Consider the following 10,186-nt stretch of genomic DNA (forward strand, 5'->3'; position numbering starts at 1 on the left):
TAAAACCGATAGTAATGTCCAATATTTAAAACCAGTTTGTAATCGGGGGAACATCTAAGTTCTTAATTAAAAAACACGAATGAAGTGAAAGCTTTAAACTGGTACACACTGTTCACACCTATATTTCAAGTTTGGAAATGCATATTTGCAAGCAGCAATACAAAAGTATTCATGAAGAATGCATAATCTCTGAAAATTATGAAAACATCTCTCTACTGATACATTTCTAAATACAAAACTGACTGCCATATTTGTTACTTTTGTGTAGCGAGAGAAGTTCATTTTCAAAACAGATAAAATTCAGTCTTTAGGTGTGAATAGTATGAATGACAGTCCCCCCCCCCTAAAATTCAGTCTTTAGGTGTGAATGGTATGAATGACAGTCCCCTTTTTTTGTTTGTTTTGTTTTTTTTTAAATTTCTTAGTCGTTTGGGATCCTTAAGCATGCAAAAGCTTTGAACAAGAGGGTCCACAATGGAACCAGGGTTGGTTGTCTTATGGCATCCAGTTAAGCCAGAGCTGGGAATGCCTCTGGGTCATCCACATCAGGAGCAGAAGCGCTTGACTTGTCGGTCCTGCTGCCATGATTTGGACGTCCACCACAACCACGCCCACCTCGTCCTCCCCTGCCACCATGTCCTGGGCGGCCAAGGTCTCCAAAATTTATCTCCAGCTGAGATGTTATATCATTTGCTGGCTTCCGGAAATGATGGTCCATAACTGAATCTTCAGCATGAGCCACTTCACTCTTTGATTTATGAAGAACAAATCCCTTCTTCCACTGTCCATCAGCACCTTCATTTTGTTTTCAAATATTAAATTCTACTTTTGCCCGATCCTTATTTTGAATAGCCTTCTACTCATCCAAAGTCATCTCTTTTGGACCCTCTTCCTTTACCTCTTCAACCTCATTTTCTTTATTTTCAGTGTCTGCCTCTGGATGTTCTTCACCCTCAGGTGTTTCCTCAGTCACAGTTAATTGATCCAAGTCAGTTAATTCATCTTTGACAGTTCCCCAGTTGTGAGATCCACTACCTCCACGTTTGTCCTCATGCTTCAGGCCAGATCTATCACTTCCACTATGCCTATCAAATTCATGCTTGCCATGGAATCAAATCCATCTCCTCGGCCCATTCCACGTCCACGGTCCCCTCAACCTCTTCTAAGACCGCCACGGTCTGTCAACTGAAAATTCACCTCCTTCACCCTTTTCTTCAAGTGGTTTTTCAAATCTCCTTTCACATGGCAGTCACCTTTCTGGTCTCCTATCAATTATTTTCCCATCACCCTGAAGATGTTGATCAGGTCGCCTTCCAACACATTTTATTCCTTCTTTCTTAAGCGCCACGGGCAATAGACATGGATTCTGACACCATTCTTGTCACTAGTGTTTTTGAGACTATGGGCAAAGATTTTTAACCTTTCTAAGCCTTTGTTTCCTCACTTGTAAAATGTGAATAGTATTACCTTCCTGGAAATTTCTTTTTTAAAAAAAATTATTTTATTTTATTTATTTATTTTAATTTGACCAGAGAGGTACAGAGTGAGAGAGAGTGAGAGAGATGGAAAGTGAGAAAGCAAGCCACCAGGTCCAGGACTTGAACCATGGTTGGCCATGTGGGAGTCCAGCACCCTTAGCCACCACACCACCTGCCAGCCCTCCTTGTAAATTTCTTGATCACTAAAGTTATCTTTTTAAAAATCAGAGCTCCAAGAGATCAGTGACATACAAACTCTAAGGCAATCCCAGGTCCCCCAAATTCAATCCAATAGGAAGTGAGCTGCTGGGGCCAGCAGGTGGTATAGTGGTTAAGGTGCTGGTCTTCCACAAGACTGACTACAGTTTGAGACCCGAACCTGATGGTTTGAAAATGACGCCAGGTGCATGTGAGCATGTATGTGCCAAAGATCCCAGGAGGAGAATGGAGGAGAAGGAATTGCAGCATGGCCGTACTGCTAGGGTGATTTCTCACTTCCCCATTCACTGTCTCTGTCTCTTTTCAGCGAGCACACATGCCCTAAGGCAAAAACCTCAAAAAAAAAAGTAAGTCAATTGCTACAAAGCATGACCAGACATGGGCCATCTTAAATGAAGGACAGCTTTCTAGAGAACAGAACTAGAATGGCCAGATAATAATACTGAGGAACTCTAAGATGTTAATAAGGTCTATGTTGTAGTTACCACCATGTCTCCCATTTTCACATTTCCAATGGAGATTTTATTGTAGTTATATCATCCTTTCTCTCTTTTTATTTACTTATTTTATTTATTTATTTTTAGAGAGGTTTTTGCTATAGGGCATGTGCACTTGCCAGAAGGACAGAGAGAGACAGAGAGACAGAAAGTGAGAAATCACCCCCCAAGAAGGATGGCCACACCATGACCCCTTTTCCTCCATTCTCCTCTTGGAATCTTGGGCACCCACATACATACGCCTTGCATGTGTTTAAGCCACTGGGTCTGGGACTCGAACCACCGTCAACTACATGGGAGTCCAGCGACATAGTCATTCCACCAACTGCGGTCCCTATATCATCTTTTCTCTACCAATGAGTACTTGTATATTGATTGAGGATGATTAATGTTATGATTTATTAAAAATTGCTGGACTTGGAAGAACCAAGTCTAGACAAGACTGAGAATGTATACCACCTAGAGATCCCAGATTTTTTTTGATAGAAAATGTATATTCAAGTTTAAAAAACAACAAGTGAAAGCATAGTTATGTGTCAGTTCACATCAGGAAAAATGGATGACCTTTTACGATCTAACCTCAATAATATTTAGATGAAAAATTCGGTCAAAGTTATCTATGGATGATAATATATATGATAATATCTTTAACTTGGCTAATGCACCCTGTAGTCATGCTGCAAAAAATCCCCACATTTTTAATACTGTAAAGATGTACAGTAACTAAGTGTAAAATTTAAAAAAGTAATAAACAAATAAGAAATATTCAGTCTATCTTCAAATATTAAATCAAGATGATTCTTTAAATAGTTACATGGTACCAGTTCATGACCTGATGGAACCCGATTCCACATGGCTGACTGAGCAGTTTGAATCTTGGACCTGGTGGCTTAGAAAACATTCTGGGTACATGTGAATGCATGCCCTGAATCCTGAAAGGATGGCAAAATGGAGAAGAAGGGATTGTGCATGACCACAGTCCACCAAGGGGTGCTTTCTCCCTCTCTTTCTGTCTGTCTCTCTGGTTCTCTCTATTGAATGCACATGCCCTTAGACAAATTAAAAAGAAATAAATAATATGTATGTATTTTTTAAATGAAGAGGAAAAATAGTCTCTTATATATTTACAAATTTTGATGATCTTTATTACAATATTTCCTGAAGATTTAGGGTTCCATCTGGTTTCATTTCCCTTTAACTTGAAGAACTTCTTTTAGTATTTCAGGCAGTACTGTCTTCAGGTGATGAAATCTTTTAGTTTTATCTTATCTGAAAATGTCTTTATTTGACCTTGATATTTAATGAATGTTTTTGCTGGAGATAAAGTTTTCCATCAAACTTTTTTTTCTAAAGACAAAAACATTATTTATTTATTTATTTTGTCTTACAAAATGAATATTTCAACAGGTGAACATTTCTCCGTAGTACAGTTGATAAAACTACAAAATATCTTCAACAGATAATACCACATTTCTTTGTGCCATTAATGTTTTGCCTCCCTATTTTTCTTCTAAATGTCTTTCCTCAGACCCTACTCCGTCATACACACTATATCTGGTATTTACATCTATATACTGTTTTTCTATATCTTATAGTCAATTTGTTTCAGTCATAGAGTGCAGACACTCGGTATATATTAAGCGGGGACATACAATGCCTCTCCTTCATAGACTGGCTTGCTTCACTCAGCATTAAATCTTCCATATTCATCCACTTCCTGTCAAAATTCAGGGGTTTTTTTGTTTTTGTTTTTGTTTTTTTTTTTTACAGCTGAATTCTATTCCATTGAGTATAAGTGCCACAGTTTTTCTATCCATTCATATGTTCGTAGGCATTTGTGTTGTTTCCATGACTTAGCCATTGTGCTGCAATAAACATCGATGTGCAAGCACTCTTTTGATTAAGAATTCTTCCGTCCTTTGGGCAGATACCAAGGAGTGGGATTGCTGGATCATATGATAGTTTTATTTGTAGATTTTTGAGGAATCTCCAAATTGTTGTCCACAGTGGCTGGACCAATTTACATTCCCACTAGCAGAGTAAGAGAGTTCCCCTTTCACCACACTCCCACCAACACTTACTGTTTTTCGTTTTTTAAATCTTAGTCATTCGGACTGGGGTTAGGTGGTATCTCATTGTTGTTTTGATCTGCTTTTTCCTTACAATGAGGGATGTTGAACATTTTTTCATATGCCTTTTAGCTACTTGTATGTCATCGTTAGAGAGTGTTTTTTTTTTTCAACTCATTCTCCCATCTTTTAATAGGATTGATTGTCTTTTTTCGGAACAGCTGCTTGAGTTCCTTGTGAATTCTGGTTATCAGTCTCTTATCTGACACACAGTTTACAAAAATATTTTCCCATTCTGAGGGCTGTCATTCACTAATCACTGTGTCTTTTGCCATGCAGAAACTTCTTAGTCTGATGTAATCCCACTTGTCTATTTTGGGGATTATCGACTATGTGTTGGGAGTCTTATTTAAGAAGTTTTTCTCTACCCCAATGTCTCCCAGAGTTTCCCCAGTGTTTTCTAGGAGCATTTTTATAGTCTGAGGTCTTATATTTAGATCTTTGATTCACCTTGACTTGATTTTTGTCAGAGGTGAGAGGTAGGGGTTCAGATTCATCTTTCTGCAAGTGGAAATCCAGTTTTTCCAGCATGATTTGCTGAAGAGGTTTTCCTTTTCCCACTGGATTGACTGGTACCCCTTCTCAAAAATCAGTTGACTGTATGTTTGGGAATTTATTTTGGGGGACTCTATTCTATTCCAATGGTTCACATGTCTGTTTCTGTACCAGTACCATGCCATTTTGATTACCACAGCTTTGTAGTATATTTTTTAATCAGGGAGTGAGATGTTGCCCACTCCACTCTTCTTGTGCAGAACTGCTTTGGCAATACGGGGTCTTTTATGATTCCAGGCAAACTTTATGATTGTCTTTCCTAGATCTGTGAAGAATGTGTCTGGTACTTTGATTGGCATTGCATTTTAAGTAGATTAATTTGGGTAGAATTGCCATTTTGATTATATTAATTCTTCCAATCCAGGAACATGGGATATCCTTCCACATTTTTTTTTGTAATTTTCTATTTCTTTTTTTATCTTCTCATAATTTTCCTTGTGGAGATCCCAGATTTTAAGTAGTAAAAACCAGGTTGCCTCCCTCTAGAAATAAGATGAATGGTTTAAACATTTTTCTGTCAACATGTGCACTTTTTCAGGTGTGTGTGTATAGGAAGAAGGATAAGCCTAGGTGCTAGGTACCTGCTTTTTGGTACTTACTCATTTTCCTTTATCTTATCCAACTTTAATTTTCTTTAAGAATGTCCTAACCCTAGTCGTTGGCCCTTAATCTCGATCTTTATTCCAGAGTGTGGATAAAATTGATTCTATTCAAGGAAGAGAGTTGACTCAGACCTGGGCCACCAGAACACTATCAGAACATTTACACCCAAGAGTAGAATCATAGAATCCAACTGAAGTCAATGATCACAGGAGAATCTGGCCCAGAAGTTTTCACTTAACTTGGAGCTGTGAGATTATAAATCTGAAACTGCCAGGGGTCACTATGCAAAAGAAGAAAAGATAGAGAAAAACTGGGGGGAAAAAGCTCTTGAAATTTGCAGGTCCAGGTATGAGAAAAAATTTTTTTTCTCTTTTCTTTTTTTTTCTATTTGGTTTTAGTGATTGCAAGTCAAGTGTCAAGCCCTTGCAAATGAAAAAAACTATCAACTAGATCTAATGGGTCTTCAAGAAATAAAAAGATGCTTAACTTTGTTTAAAATATGGTAAATGAGAAAACCACACTGACCTACCAGTTTTCAGCTATCAGATTTTCAAATATCCAGTAGTTGAATAACTCACCATATTGTACAACTTATAGAGAAATAGGAATGATCATGGGACCAGCAGTTGGCGTAATGGCTAGGTCACTGGACTCCCATGTAGTAGTTCAAGTCCTGGACCCGGTGGTTTAAACTCACGCTGGGCGCATGTGCATGCGTGCCCAAGATCCCAAGAGAAGAACAGAAGAGAAGGGATTGTGGCATGGCCATCCCTGGGGGGTGATCCCTCCCTTTCTGTCTCTCTGTCTCTGTGTGTCTTTCAGGCGAGCGCACATGCCCTATAGCAAAAACCTCTCCAAAAAAAGAAAAAAAAGAAATAAGAATGATCATACTTTGATCATGGAAGTAGTAAGGGGGCATAACATATGGGAAATAATTTGGAAATGTTTGTCAAAACTGCAAATGTTTTACCTTTTAGCTTCACAATTTCCCCTTTTGGGTTTATTTTACAGATATACTTGTATGTATGAAATGAAGTACAAGCAAACAGCATTTTATAGCATTTTTTGGTCACGGTAAAACATCACTCTAAAGGTCCACCAGGAAAGATCTGGATAAATGAAAAAACAGGGAACTATGCAAAGCTGTAAAGAAAAGAATAAGGTTATATTTATTGACTTATTTTTAGACAAGGTCTCACTGCTGAGACGCTCCTGCCTCAGCCTCCCTGCATGGACTGCAAGCATGTGTCACCAAGTCTGACTTTGTTTCCAGGCAAGGTCTTGCTGTGTTGCCTAGACCAACCTAGACCTTGCGATCCTCCTACTTCTGCCTCCCGAGTTGGTGGGATTACAGGTGCAAGTTGCCACACCTGGACTGTGGGTTAGACCAGGAATCTAACTTGGGCCTCCCACCTGGTTCCAGCCTTCAGAGTCCAGCCTCTTTAGCAGCATACATCATCGTGGCTAGACAAGGAGACATTTAAAAAACAAAAATACAGATATTTGGTAAAAGTAAGGGACACAAAAAAGTGGTTTTTTTTTTATGTTTTCTTATATTTGCATGGATATCTCAGTAAAAAAGAAAAGAAGAGGAATTATTCCTGGTGTGAGGATGCAACGTGGGATTTCAGAATCATTTTAGGAGAGAAAAAATTCACTATATCTTTTTCATTGCATTGCATTTTTAAATGTCTGGAACTACATAAACTGTTCATAATATTTTCAATATGTATTTTTTAAATAAAAGTAAAATAAAAATAGAATGGGATTCTAGAGTTCTAAAGCATACACAAGGTGCGAGGCTGAAATGTCAGCTGCATAAATTGGCTGCACAGGCTTCCTTCCTCCTGGAAAGTCAGTGCTGGAGCAATCTGTGCTGCTGTTGGAAAAAGTTATCCTGTGGCAACAGTGGCACCTAGAGGGCAGATGAAGAATCTTCCGCTTTTTATTTTTCAGACAGTTGGAGACAGGGTATAGATAGAGAAGTGGTAATGATTGGTTTTCCAGTTGGAGTTACTGAAGCAAAGCGTTTTTGCCGTCACTGTAGGTTTACTGTCAGCTACACCTGGGTATAAATACTGTCCCTGCCAAGTACTGTCTGCATAGTTTTAGGCAAAGACACTTCACTTTTTTTTTTAGAGTTTTTTTTCTTTGTTTGTTTGTTTGTTTTTGCTAAAGGGCCCATGCGCTTGCCAGACAGACAGAGACAGAGAGACAGAAAGCAAGAAATCATCCCCCCCACCCAGGGTGGATGGCCACGCTGCAATCCTTTTTCCTCTGTTCTCCTCTTGGGATCTTGGACATGCACGTACACACGCCCGGCGTGAGTTTTAAGCCACCGGATGAGGGACGTGAACCACGGTCAACTACATCCGAATCCATAGCCATTATGCTAACTGCTGATCCCCGAGACACTTCACGTTTTTAAAAGCCATAATTTCTTCACTCAGAGAAAGAAAGTGAGAAATCACTCCCCCCCCAGAAGGGGGGAGGGATAGCCACACCATAATCCCTTCACCTCTATTCTCCTCTCAGGGTTTTGGGCACACGCGCACATGTACCTGGTGTGAATTTCAAGCTGTTAGGTCTGGGACTCAAACTGCGGTTAGCCATGTGGGAGTACAATGACGTAAACACTACGCCATCTGCTGATTTCACCTACTGATATCTTAAATTAGTTGTATCCTGAAGGAATATCAACCTTGTCCCCAAAATGGCTAGTGATTGCTCCATGCCAGAGCCAAACCCACAACCCAGGATCAGTAGGAAATGAGACGCTAAACAAATGCAGGCCACAGAGGAGGTATGGGGGTGCAATCAGGGAGTTTTCCAGGCCAGCAAGTGAAGACTGCCTGGGTGGAGGGGAGCTGGAGGAAGGGAGAGAGAGTGCTTTGGTGGCTTTGTGTGAATCTTTGTATTCAGGCTTACTGGAAGCTCTGACTTTCCCTCTGAGTTTTCAGCTGTAAAAAACAATAAATGTTTTCTAGAGCCAGATTGACATTATTTTGTTTTATTTGTTCCACTGTAATTTAAAAAATTCCTAACCATTTCTCATGGTTCATCTTAAAAGCTACTCAGCTTCACTCATAATAAAAACAGAAATTAAAAATAGAAAAGCTTTTTTTTTGGAGAGGTTTTTGCTATAGGGTGCGTGCGCTCGCCAGACAGACAGAAAGAGACAGAGAGACAGGAAGCGAGAAATCACCCCCCGAGGGTATGACCACTCCACAATCCCTTCTCCATTCTCCTCTCCGGATCCTGGGCATGCACACACATGCGCCCGGCATGAGTTTTAAGCCACCAGGTCTGGGACTCAAATAGCAGTCAGCTACATTGGAGTCCAGCAACATAGCCATTACTCTAACTGCTGGTCCCTAGAATAGCTTTTTCCACATATTAAATTGGCTAAAGTTTAATTAAAATTAATAACCTATTATGTTGGGCAAACTATGGGGAAATAGGCATTCTCATATTTTACTCAGGTGGGTGTAAGTTTAACCACCCCCAAAAAAGACGAATTTTATGTATTTGTTAACATTGTAAATACACTTATTCTTTAACCCAGAAATTCAGTTTTTGTATGATTTGTGCATGAGCTACATTCCACACGTGCAAAATGAATCATGTACGAGGCTATTCAGTGTAGTGCCGTTCCGAAGAGCATATGCTAGGAATCCACCTCAATGCTCACTGGCGAAATGATTTCATTCACACAGTGAAGGGCTCCAAACCCACTGAAAGGAACAGTAATTACTTTAGGAACTGCTAAGGGAAAGTTCACCATAATGTGCAGCTGTGCAGGAGAACAAAAGGAATAGAATAGGAATAATTTGTTATGATTTGTGTTAAAAAGTGTTGGGAGAAGAAACAGGTTCACATGTAGTTGTGCATGCATTAAAATCTCTAGAAGAATAGACAAAAACATAATCAATTACCATGAGATAGGGAATTAGAGGAAATTGGTGAATCATGGACAGGGATGGGGTAGATATTTTTTCAATGAAGACTTTTTTGTACATTTTAATTTTTGAATCCTGTAACTGTACCACTTATTTCTAAAAGAAAATTTTAGGGGAAAAGAGTCCTAACATATGTTGGAGCTATGGAAGTCTAAACCCATGAGTGGGTGTGTCCTGAAAATGAAATATAAGTAGGCTGGACTCTATCGTCAAGAATTTTGGAACCTTTTTAGCTTGGAGACAACAGGCTGGAGCTGCAAAAACAAATATCCCATGGTTACAGTGGCACCTATAGGACAAACGGGGAATATTTAGCTTGCTTCTTTGTGCTTTTTTTCCCCTGAGCGGTCGAAAGCAGAAATGGGGGGACTCAGAGGGATTTAGCAAGGCGTATGTCAGGAATGGTGATTTTTCTCATTACAGTTGCTAGTTGTTGCAAACATATAATTTCCATAGAGGCACACCAGAAATTTAGACTTCAGAGCTAAACATCCCTGGTTACAAATATCGGCTTTGTCACTCACTCTTGTTTTGTTTTTTTAGTTTTGAAATTTTATTAAAGAAAAATTATTGTAAATATCTTTTGGGTCTAAATCTGTTTAGTTTTATGCTTGTTTGTTTATGCATTTATTATACATTCACTCACTCTTAGTTACTCCCCTGTTGAGTGACTTTAGGTAAAGGAGCTTCACATTTCAGGGCCACAGTGTCTACACTTGTAAAATGTGAAATAGGCTATTTTTTTT

General features: G+C 39.2%; 1 pseudogene; it reads right to left on the reverse strand.

The window, feature by feature from the left end:
- Window positions 1-344: 344 nt before the first annotated feature.
- LOC102483140 (plasminogen activator inhibitor 1 RNA-binding protein pseudogene) lies at window positions 345-3,048 on the reverse strand (annotated as a pseudogene).
- Window positions 3,049-10,186: the final 7,138 nt, after the last annotated feature.

This window comes from Tupaia chinensis, unplaced genomic scaffold (assembly GCF_000334495.1).
Source record: "Tupaia chinensis unplaced genomic scaffold, TupChi_1.0 Scaffold000544_1, whole genome shotgun sequence".
In the NCBI taxonomy this organism is placed as follows: Eukaryota; Metazoa; Chordata; class Mammalia; order Scandentia; family Tupaiidae; genus Tupaia; species Tupaia belangeri.